Source organism: Triticum dicoccoides, chromosome 2A, assembly GCF_002162155.2.
Source record: "Triticum dicoccoides isolate Atlit2015 ecotype Zavitan chromosome 2A, WEW_v2.0, whole genome shotgun sequence".
In the NCBI taxonomy this organism is placed as follows: Eukaryota; Viridiplantae; Streptophyta; class Magnoliopsida; order Poales; family Poaceae; genus Triticum; species Triticum dicoccoides.
Window position 1 is genome coordinate 124774230 of NC_041382.1, and position 11582 is coordinate 124785811.

An 11582-nucleotide genomic window follows, 5' to 3' on the forward strand; every position below is an offset into this window, starting at 1 on the left:
CCTACCCGAGATCCGACGGTTTTGACACCGACATTGGTGCTTTCATTGAGAGTTCCTCTGTGCCGTCGCCATCAGGAAGGATGCCTCGCCCCGTCTTTAAAGACGACACCGTTGCTAAGGGAGTTTTGGCTGTCGGCCAAACCCTCCGGCTAGGTAGTTTTCTTATGACCGCCTGTTCGGCTTCTGCGCCGACGATGACCTCTCGAGCCATCGAAAACAATCTTCATGTCAGCTCGGAACTCACCGAGCAGTTAGATCCAATGGAGCTCTCCTCCATAAATGAGCTCTTGGATCGCTTCACCGCCCTGGGAGGTGCTACGGATTACGACCAGATTGGGCCTAAACCCAATCTGAGAGAGATTAACTCTCCCCAAGTCACCCATCACGTTGCCGTGGTAGAGGGACAGTGCGGGGACCCTTCATCTATCTTAAGGACTCGCTACGTCCGGATTCCCGATCCCTCCAAGCCGGATACCCGCGGAGGGGAGGATATCACTCAAGACCTGAACTTAGAGTCAGGCGACGGGTTGGATTCATTGGACAACATCCCAGAATCCAAATTTTCGAGTTCGGAAATTCCTCGGCCTCTGAGCTTCTGATGGGGTGAGGCTTCGGATTTAATTCCACCCACCCACCCCAACATAAGCGATCTATCCAAAATCAGGCAAGAACCCGATGAAACAGTACATCATTACTGGGCCAGATTCCTCCTGGTTAAGAATAGGCTAAGGGACTGCCACGAGGAAGACACAATCTCAATCTTCTGCAACAATTGCACGGACAAGGGAATACTCAACGCCATAAGTCGTTGTGATATTACACGCTTCGCTGACTTGGCGTCCATTGTATGAAAGTACTGTGCGATGGAAAGCGCCTGGAAAACCAAAATAAAATTTTGGGACAATCCGGCCCTGAATACAAACCCAGTTTGAAATAAAAGGGTGCATCATCACCAGACACCCGGGTCAAGCGCTAAAAAGCAAAAACCCTCTACAGGGCATGGAACCGTACTGGAAGGATGGCTTAATGGACCCTGTAAAATTCATAGTACAAAGGATGCCACACCAACTCACAGCCTCAGAGCATGTTGGATACTCCGGCAGGTGGCCAAAATTGGCGATAATCTCCTAATTCTGGAGGCCATGGAAAGCCACCCAGAGACACCAATACGGTATTAACAGTCTTCGAGACTTTCGCATCAAATAATATGCGAAAAAGGACACTCCGCAGCCTTGCTGAAGTCTACCAAGTAGCAACAATAAACCCATGGAGTGACACGACTATTGCCTTTAATGCCAGTGATGAACCTAAATTCCGAACAGCCCGAGCACCAGCCGCATTGGTTCTCAGTCCAATAGTGGACGACTTTCATCTTACCAAGGTACTCATGGACGGCGGCAGCGGATTGAACCTCATTTATGAGGAAACCCTTCAAAAAATGGAAATAGACTAGAACCGCATTAAGCGAAGCAGCACAACCTTTAGAGGAATAATCCCTAGTCGGGAAGCGCGCTATACAGGAAAAATCCCACTAGATGTGGTGTTCGGCACGCCGGATAATTACAGGTCCGAAGAAGTCACGTTCCATGTGGCTCCGTTCAGTAGCGGTTATCATGCTCTGCTAGGGTGGGAAGTGTTTACAATCTTCCAAGCAATACCCCATTACGGGTACATGAAGCTCAAGATGCCCGGGCCTAACGGGATCATCACTCTTGCTAGTGATCCAGACATAGCACTCCGTGCTGAAAACAAGACAGCCGCACTGGCCCTCGAGGCACTATCCGAAGCCCTAGCGGCTGAGGAACTGACTGCGCTGCGCTCTATGGTGAATAGGGACGATGTGGTACTCGACAGAAGATCCAAGTCCACCTCCTTTAAACCGGCGGACGAAATAGTCAAATTCCAAGTCCATCCAACAGACCCCAATAAAACAGCTTCCATCAGGGCACAGTTAAACCCTGATGTAGACGCCGCACTGCGAGAGTTCCTACGAGAGAACTGGGACATTTTCGCCTGGCACCCTTCAGACATGCCAGGAATCCCACGCAGCCTGGCCGAGCACAGCTTAAATATCCAAACATGATTCAAACCTGTCAAACAGGCTCTTCGGTGTTTTTCCAAACCTAAGAGACATGCCATGGGAGAGGAGCTAGCAAAGCTATTGGAGGTCGGATTCATCAGAGATATAAAACATCCGAACTGGCTAGCAAACCTGGTGATGGTACCAAAGAAGGACAAATCCTGGCGCCTGTGTGTTGATTTTAAAGACCTTAACAAGGCTTGCCCAAAGGATCCCTTCCCTCTCCCCCGCATCGATCAAATTATCGACGCTACCGCAGGACACGATTTGTTGTGTTTCCTCGACGCATATTCCGGCTACCATCAAATCAAGATGGTAGAACCATACCAAGCCACAACGGCATTTATCACACCATACGGCCCATTCTGCTTCAAGACGATGCCCTTCAGGGTCAAAAACGCCGGCGCAACATATCAGCGCATGATTCAGACATGTCTGGCAAGCCAGATCGGCAAAACAGTGGAGGCATATGTAGATGATGTGGTCGTCAAAACAAGACATGTTGAATCTCTAGTAGACGACTTGAGGCTCACATTTGATAACCTCCGAACATACGACATCAAGCTTGTCGGTGTCAAAACCGGTGGATCTCGGGTAGGGGGTCCCGAACTGTGCATCTAGGCCGGATGGTAACAGGAGACAGGGGACACTTTGTTTTACCCAGGTTCGGGCCCTCTCGATGGAGGTAATACCCTACTCCTGCTTGATTAATAGTGATGATATGGGTAGTACAAGAGTAGATCTACCACGAGATCAAGGAGGCTAAACCCTAGAAGCTAGCATATGGTATGATTGTTCTGTATGGAGTTGATTCTCTCCTACGGACTACAACCCTCCGGTTTATATAGACACCGGATAGGGTTAGGGTTACACAGAGTCGGTTACAATGGTAGGAGATCTTGAATATCGCATCGACGACGAGTCCGGCGTGCAAATTGTCTTCGGCATTGCAAGGCGGGTTCCTCCTCCAAGTCCTTCATAGAAGATTGTAATCACCAAGAGTACTGTCCGGCTCTGTAAAATAAGTTTCCACATATTGCCATAGAGAGAATAATATTAACACAAATCAAATTTGCTGACGTATTCTGCAGTGCACCATCACATTACAGCCAAGTGTTTTACTCGAATCGTTTTTACTTTTCCACCTCAGCATGTTTTGCGAGGCGGTTTCCTTGGCACGTCTTGCCAAAGCAGAGATCGTGTACCCCCCTTTCACGGGATTCTCATCAATACGGACATGGGTAACCCAATCGTGCCCGTTAGCACCTTTTCTCAATTAAAGGCGAGTCCCAAACGGTTACGGGGAGGGCTCCTGGTATTCGACCTCTTATAAAGAGACCAAGGCCTTACTCCTTTTTCCAATCTCAAACGAGTTCACCCATCGCCTCGAGTTCCAACACCCTAGGCTTCAGATTCCGGGCGCTTCGGACCTTCGACAATGTCCGGTTCCGACCTTCAAGGCTGGTGGATGCCCTCCTCCATCACAGAGGAGGACGTGCTAAAGTTGAGAGAGGCTAAGTTCTTGACCGCCGAAATTCTGCATAGGTTGCCTGCTCAAGGGCAGGCTATTCCCAATCCCCATCCCGGTGAGAGCGTAGTGTTCATGTCTCACCTCCTTCGGGGGTTAGGCTTCCCGATGGATCCCTTCGTGAGGGGGCTGCTGTTTTATTACGGGCTGGAATTTCATGACTTAGCCCCGGAGTCTATCCTCCACATTTCCTCATTCATCGTCGTGTGTGAAGCATTCCTCCGTGTTACTCCTCACTTTGGATTATGTCTCAAGACTTTTGGAGTGGAGCCGAAGATGATCGAGGGACGGCACGCAGAGTGCGGAGGTGTTGTCATAAGTAAGAATGCCGATGCTCCATGGCCCGAGGGCTCCTTTCAAGAGGAGCTTGGCTTGTGGCAACGAGGGTGGCGCCTCCTGCCTTTCGCTCGGGTCCCCCACCACGGCTAGTGTCATGGGTGAACAAAGGATTAGATTGGGGGTTATCCAAAGACGTGCCCCTGTTGCAGGGCCGCATTAGGGATCTCTTAGAAGGAGACCTCAACCTGGTCAAGGTGACGCAGGTCATGCTGATTCGCCGAATATTGCCCGGAAAACGTCGCCCCCTTCGCCTGTGGGAGTTTAATCTGGAGGGACCGCGAGCTCTCCAGAACTTCATGGGCGCAACGCTCACGGAGATGTATAGACTGTTCTTCAGATCACAAGAGATGTGTCCGGATTTAACCGAGGACGCAGGTCTAAGCCGCAATCGCCCGGATACTCAAGTAAGCAACCTTGTGCCCGGACCTTCTATCCGTATAATTGTCATAAACTTGCCCCTAAAAGAGTCGTCCTTTTAAACAGGAGTGGATAGCGAAGGCAAAGCTGATCAGGTGTCCGGCTCCCCTTCCTGAAACCAGGCCAGATCCCGTGCTGGTCAGGATGCTGGAGATAGTGCCTTTGGAGGGGGAGGACAAGGAAGCTATGGCCTCCTCGAAGGAGGCTGCCCCGAAGGGAGGAACCGACAATTCCTCTCCCGAGGGGAAGAAGAGAGCCGCCTCTGACGACCCGGAAACCATGGTCTTGAAACGGGGGAGAAAATCCTCGTCAGAGGGTCCGGCGTCGGGGAGTTCCTTGGCCGGACTATGCCCTCAAGGGGATCAGCCCTCCAGCGAGCCGTAAGTAGAGAGAGGTTTTCCTTTTGAGAGATGAGAGAAATCTTTGATTTATATCTGAGAAGATTAACCTAAATTTTACCTTGTAGCTCAGACCTCAGCCCTTCTCGGCAGAGCTCATCTTCGGGGGATCTTCTTCCGGAGATGATGGAGAGCGGGACGCCTCCCCCTGCCGTGCCGCCTAGCGAGGCGGGCGACCCTGAGGTGTCGTCACGGAGGGTTTCTTCGAATCTGGCAGGGGCGGAAGGTGGCAGTGCGGCCCCCCGAAGTTCTCCGCATCTGGCCTTCGAAAGAGGCCATAGGACAAGTCCGGCACCGTCTGGTGCTCGGCTGGAGGAGCTAAAGATTCTGCTGGGGCGAGATTCTATCTCAAAGGAGCACCATGCATTGATGGGCACGGTGATTAAAAGGATTTCATCCGCAGAAGACGGATTGCATGAGGCCATTAAAAGCTTGCTGACGGGTTTTGTGGTATGTTAGATAATGTACACTTTTGTCAGTTGCACATAAGTAAGATGCGCCCTGTGTAGATAGTAGCACCTGAGACTCTGCGCGTTGTCAAGAAATGACGGCACGCGGAGGATCATAATCCCAGGTCTAAGATGTCTCCTTTGAATTTAGGTGGCGAGGTGTTCGGAATCGAGCTGAACTGATGAATTTGCCGAACTAAAGCGGCAACTGGACGTGGCAGATGCCGACATCGCGCTTGTCAACAAGCGGCTTGATGAGGCTCAAGGTATGTAATTCTTCGGGCGGCGCCAGGTAAGAGGAGCTTCATGCCAGTGTCTTACAATGTGTGTGCTTGACGCAGATGGTACGGCCGCCGTGGAGAATCTTAGGGCAGGACTTGCCCGAGCTACAGAGCAAGCCAGAAAAAGCGATGCGGCTGCCCAGAAGGCCCTTGAAGAGATGAGAGCCGAACAGGCTGCTCATTGCCGAAGCAAAGAGGAGATGGCCGAGATGGCCAAAAAGTTAAAAAGCGCTACCGACCGTTGCAGACTTCTTGAAAAATAAGACTAGGCGAAACATACGGACTTAGAGAAGGCCGTTGCCAATGCCAAGGACGCGCGCTCTGCAATGAGAGCTGCGAAGGAGGAGCTGCGTCAGGCCGAACAGATTGCGGCTGGAAAGCCCTTTATGCTGCGAAGGAAGGTTTGTGATCCGAAGTTTGCTCCGTTGGACCGGATGTGGAGTGTGGAGGACACCTATCTGGATTTGGCAGCGAGTGCTACTGATGCGACCGAACACTTTCGAGATCAGAAAGATCGCGAAGTGGAAAGGCTTTTCTGGTCGCAGTTTCACAATCCAGAGCGTCCACTGGCAGTGGATGATCATTTGGCTCAATGGGCCGAACTGAATAGGTTGTCTGGACTCGCCATGAAGTACGTCGTGGGTCACCTGTGGCCGGGGAGTTCGGAGCCGAAGAGTTATTTCAGCTTGGTGCAGCAATTCCTTGATGCGGTGCCGCGTATAAATGCAATTAAGAGGTCAACATGCATAGAGGGCGCTAGGATGGCTCTAGCCCGTGGTAAGACATACTGGGCAGAGATGGAGACCACCGTTGTTGCATCCCGAGATTCGGACCAAAGCCGAGTACCCTCCGAGCACTATTTTCAGGAAGTTCTTGAAGGCGCTCGTGTAATAGAGACGCAGTGCCCGAAAGATGCTATGTTATGATAGCATATGTAATTATAAAGTAATATTTTGACAAACTGTAGTGCCTCCAAGTATTGTAAACACCTTCTATGCGGCTGTTTTAAGATATATATATATATATATATATATATATATATATATATATATATATATATATATATATATATATATATATGTGTGTGTGTGTGTGTGTGTGTGTGTGTGTGTGTGTATAGAATCTGAAAGATGGCAGTCGTTGGCTTCAGCCCCCACGCACATAGTGCGGGGTGCTCGCAGAAGACGCATTTTCACACTTAACCCCACGTCTTGGTCCTACAAAGGAGGTGATAGCGCAGCGGGCCAGGCAACCGGAGTCTAATGCTTTAACACTTTCACTTAGCCATAGGAGTTTGAAAATGAGACTCATTAGGTAGCTCCTTGGTGGCAACTGCGCTCGTCCGAATTCGGGGCGCGTATGTGCCTGACCGGGAAGTGGCCCTTCGTTAAAGCGGAGGAATCCAGTAGATTCCGATCGGTCATCGAGTGGCTGACCAGTCTCACGCTACATCATGACAGTCAGTTTTCGGCTTTCTCTACTGAGGTGCTCGCCTTGGCCGAACCGGGGGCACAATCGCAGTAGTTCTCCTAGTGCTACCTTAGCCGATAGAGCGGAACGCAAGGTAGCCGAACTTAGGAGCTGATGCATATAATGCCAAAACTCGCGACAACACTCCCTAAGGTGTTCGGTCTTTATGAGTGTGGGCCAAACAACACTCTTTATTAAAAAAGCCCCTAGTGTCCAGGTACATGCAAAATTTTTGACGTGGCCACATGCCAAGACGCCAGCCTCCTCCTTGGTTATACTGGAAAGAAAAAACTAGGGGATGTGTAGCAACAAGAGACAGTAAAAAAGGTTTACGCAGGGTCTTAATCTAAAAATAATCCTTTAGGACGGGTCCCTACTGCACGTGTGCGCCTGTGTCTCCGTTGTGCCGTATCCTGGACGGGCGCCGCACGACGTTCATCTGGGAGTTCCATAATGCGGCATGGCTTGTCTACCTCCCTGGATCTTGCATCGTTTGTGCGGCAATCGAATTGCCGAACAGGTCGTCTGAAGTATGGAGTCCTGAAAGTAAGAAAAAATTAAAAAAAGAATCTGGCAGCCCCTGGTACGTTTTAAGCCGTATTTTGGGCGTGCCATTATTGTGCCCCTTCCCCTGTGCCCATGGTATTTCAAGGGCGTAGTTATGTACGCGAGGTACTGGTTTCACTAGGTCGCAAAAGCTGGGGTTGGGGCCGCATTGCTACGCTTGCTCAGAGTGTGCTAGGCGGTCCTGCTGTAGGTTACTCCGGGCGCGCTTGGCAGTGTCTGGCTTTTTAATGGCCGGACTGGAGAATTGCCTAAGAAGGCTACTTTGTACCTCCGCTGCGAGAGCCGCCGTATGCTCCTCCGTACGGAGGGAGCGTTCGGTGTTTCCGTTGACCGTGATTACTCCTCGAGGGCCTGGCATCTTGAGTTTGAGATATGCGTAGTGCGGCACCGCATTGAATTTTTCGAATGCGGTTTGTCCGAGCAGGGCGTGATAGCCACTGCGAAACGGGACTATATCAAAGATTAACTCTTCGCTTCGGAAATTATCCGGGGATCCGAAGACCACGTCAAGTGTTACTGAGCCTGTACAGTTGGCTTCTACACCTGGTATGACGCCTTTAAAGGTCGTTCTTGTGGGTTTGATCCTTGAGGGATCTATGCCCATTTTCTGCACTGTGTCCTGATAAAGCAGGTTCAGGCTACTGCCGCCGTCCATGAGGACTCTTGTGAGGTGAAATCCGTCGATGATTGGGTCAAGAACCAATGCGGCGAAGCCGCCATGACGGATGCTAGTGGGATGGTTCCTTAGATCAAAATTGATCGGGCAGGAGGACCATGGGTTGAACTTTGGGGCGACTGGCTCCATCGCGTATACGTCCCGTAGCGCACGCTTCCGCTCCCGCTTGGGAATGTGGGTTGCGTATATCATGTTCACCGTCCGCACTTGTGGGGGAAAGCCCTTCTGTCCATTGTTATTCGGCGGCTTGGGATCCTCGTCATCGCTATGCAGCCCCTTGTCTCTGTTTTCGGCTCTTAACTTGCCTGCCTGCTTGAACACCCAACAATGCCTGTTAGTGTGATTGGCTGGCTTTTCGGGGATGCCATGTATCTGGCACAGGCGATCGAGTATTCGGTCCAAACTGGACGGGACCTGAGTATTCTTTTTGAATGGCTTTTTCTGCTAACCGGATTTATAGCCTCTGAATCCGGCATTGACTGCCGTGTCTTCATTGTTGTCGCTGTTAACGCGGCGTTTTTGGTTGTTCCGACCCGTCCTGCCACTTTTGTCCTTGGTATCCGAATTACCAGGGTTCTTTGATAAGTTGTTACTGCGAGCTAGCCAGCTGTCTTCTCCCGTGCAAAAGCGGGTCATGAGTGTCGTGAGGGCTGCCATGGATTTCGGCTTTTCCTGTCCCAAGTGCCAGGCAAGCCACTCGTCGCGGATGTTATGCTTGAAGGCTGCTAGGGCCTCTGCGTCCGGGCAGTCGACTATCTGGTTTTTCTTTGTTAGGAACCGTGTCCAGAATTGTCTGGCTGATTCTTCTGGCTGCTGAATTATGTGGCTTAAGTCGTCGGCATCCGGCGGTCGCACGTAAGTGCCCTGGAAGTTGTCGAGGAATGCGGCTTCCAGGTCCTCCCAAGAACCGATTGAGTCTGCTGGCAAGCTGTTAAGCCAATGCCGGGCCGGTCCTTTAAGTTTGAGCGGGAGGTACTTGATGGCGTGTAGATCATCGCCGCGTGGCATGTGGATGTGAAGGAGGTAATCCTCAATCCATACCGCCGGGTCTGTGGTGCCATCGTATGATTCGATGTTTACGGGTTTGAAGCCCTCTGGGATTTTATGATCCATTACTTCATTCGTGAAGCATAGCGGGTGTGCGGCGCCTCTGTACTGGGCTATATCACGATGCAGCTCGGAAGAGCTATGTCTGTTGTGTTCGGCCCGGCCGGATTTGTTGTATCCGGCGTGAAGATCATTGTCACATGTCATAGGGCGCCTGCGCGATCCGTAGATCGATCTTGTTTGTCTTGCCTTATCCTCCAGTATGTCCCGCAGGTCGGGCGCATTTTCCCGTGCCTTAGTTGTGCGGCGTCGGGGCGTGGCTTGGGTGGAGGGCTGAGAGGCCTCTCTGTCGCGGCCGCGAGGTTGCCGGTCTGCCATGTCATGCGTTGGTGATGTAGGTGCTTCCTCTTCTGATCGGGGTAGTGGCCTGCGCTTCGGGTAACTCTTGGAGGGGCGTTCGAGTTCATACTCTTCGGCCGCAAGGTCTTCAATCCATCTGTCAACTAGCAATTCTTGGGCAGCTCTAAGCTGTTGCTGCTTTTTCTTGAGGCTGCTTGCCGTGGCTAAAAGCCTGCGTTTAAAACGCTCTTGTTCGGCGGGGTCTGATGGTATGACGAATTCGTCGTCATCGAGGCTTGCCTCGTCTTCGGAGGGAGGCGTATAGTTATCATCCTCGACCTCTCGGTCTACCGCTCTCTCATGAGGGCTGGATTCTCCATCTTCTTGTGCTGAATTTTGCTGAGGTGGGTGTTCTTCGGTGCTATCCAGGGTAGTATTATCTCCCTTGCCGAAATCACCGTTTTTGCTTTGGCGGGATTTAGAGCGGCGCCGCTGGCGCCGGCGCTTTGGCTGTTTCTTGGGGGCGTCATCCCCCACTGTTCCATCGCCATCTCCGTCTTTTGGAGTGTCCACCATGTATATGTCATATGACGAGGTGGCCTTCCAGCGCCCTACAGGTGCTGGTTCCTGTTCGTCTCCTATATCGTCGTCCATGTCGTCGATGTCTTCGGAGCCGAAGTCAAGTATGTCGGTTAAATCGTCGACAGTGGCTATAAAGTGGGTGGTGGGTGGGTTTTGAATTTCCTCACCGCCCGTATTCCACCCTTGCTAACCGTAGTCCAGCTAGGGCTCTCCTGATAAAGAGAGAGACTTAAGAGAATTCAGGATGTCGCCAAAAGGCGAATGCTGAAAGATGTCCGCGGCGGTGAACTCCATTACCGGCGCCCAATCGGATTTGATTGGCAGGGGCGCGGGGGGCTCGAAGTTCCGAGAGGAATCTGGCTCCTCGGAGTCACGGGCCATGCGGAGTGCGGGACTGGAGTTCGGCTCGATCGCCTCTGAGATCGCAGCCCCTGAGGCAGCGTCCAACCGCTGATCCTTGATCGACGCAGTAGGTTCCGAATAAATGGTCGAAACCAATGCGTGTGCGGCCTCCAAGGCGCTGTTTGGCTGTGGCTCGAATCCGTCAAAGATCAAGTCCTCGCGGATGTCAGCCGTGTAGTTTAGGCTTCCAAACCTGACCTGATGGCCAGGGGCGTAGCTTTCGATCTGCTCAAGGTGGCCAAGCGAATTGGCCCGCAATGCGAAGCCGCCAAAGACGAAGATCTGTCTGGGGAGAAAAGTCTTACCCTGGACCGCATCATTGTCGAAGATCGAAGGAGCCATCGGGCCTGAAGGCGAAGACACAGAGGAACTCTCAATGAAAGCACCAATGTCGGTGTCAAAACCGGCGGATCTCAGGTAGGGGGTCCCGAACTGTGTGTCTAGGCCGGATGGTAACAGGAGACAGGGGACACTTTGTTTTACCCAGGTTCGGGCCCTCTCGATGGAGGTAATACCCTACTCCTGCTTGATTAATATTGATGATATGGGTAGTACAAGAGTAGATCTACCACGAGATCAAGGAGGCTAAACCCTAGAAGCTAGCCTATGGTATGATTGTTGTGTATGGAGTTGATTCTCTCCTACGGACTACAACCCTCCGGTTTATATAGACACCGGATAGGGTTAGGGTTACACAGAGTCGGTTACAATGGTAGGAGATGTTGAATATCGCATCGCCAAGCTTGCCTTCCACGCCAAGGAAAGTCCCATCCGGACACGGGACGAAGTCTTCAATCTTGTATCTTCATAGTCCAGGGGTCCGGCTGAAGGTATAGTCTGGCTACCCGAACACCCCCTAATCCAGGACTCCCTCAAAGCTCAACCCGGAAAAATGCGTTTTCGGCGTTCCAGCCGGAAAGCTCTTGGGCTTCATTGTATCCGGTAGAGGAATTGAAGCAAATCCAGCCAAGATCCGAGCTCTGTCGCAATAGGATATCCCAAAGGAC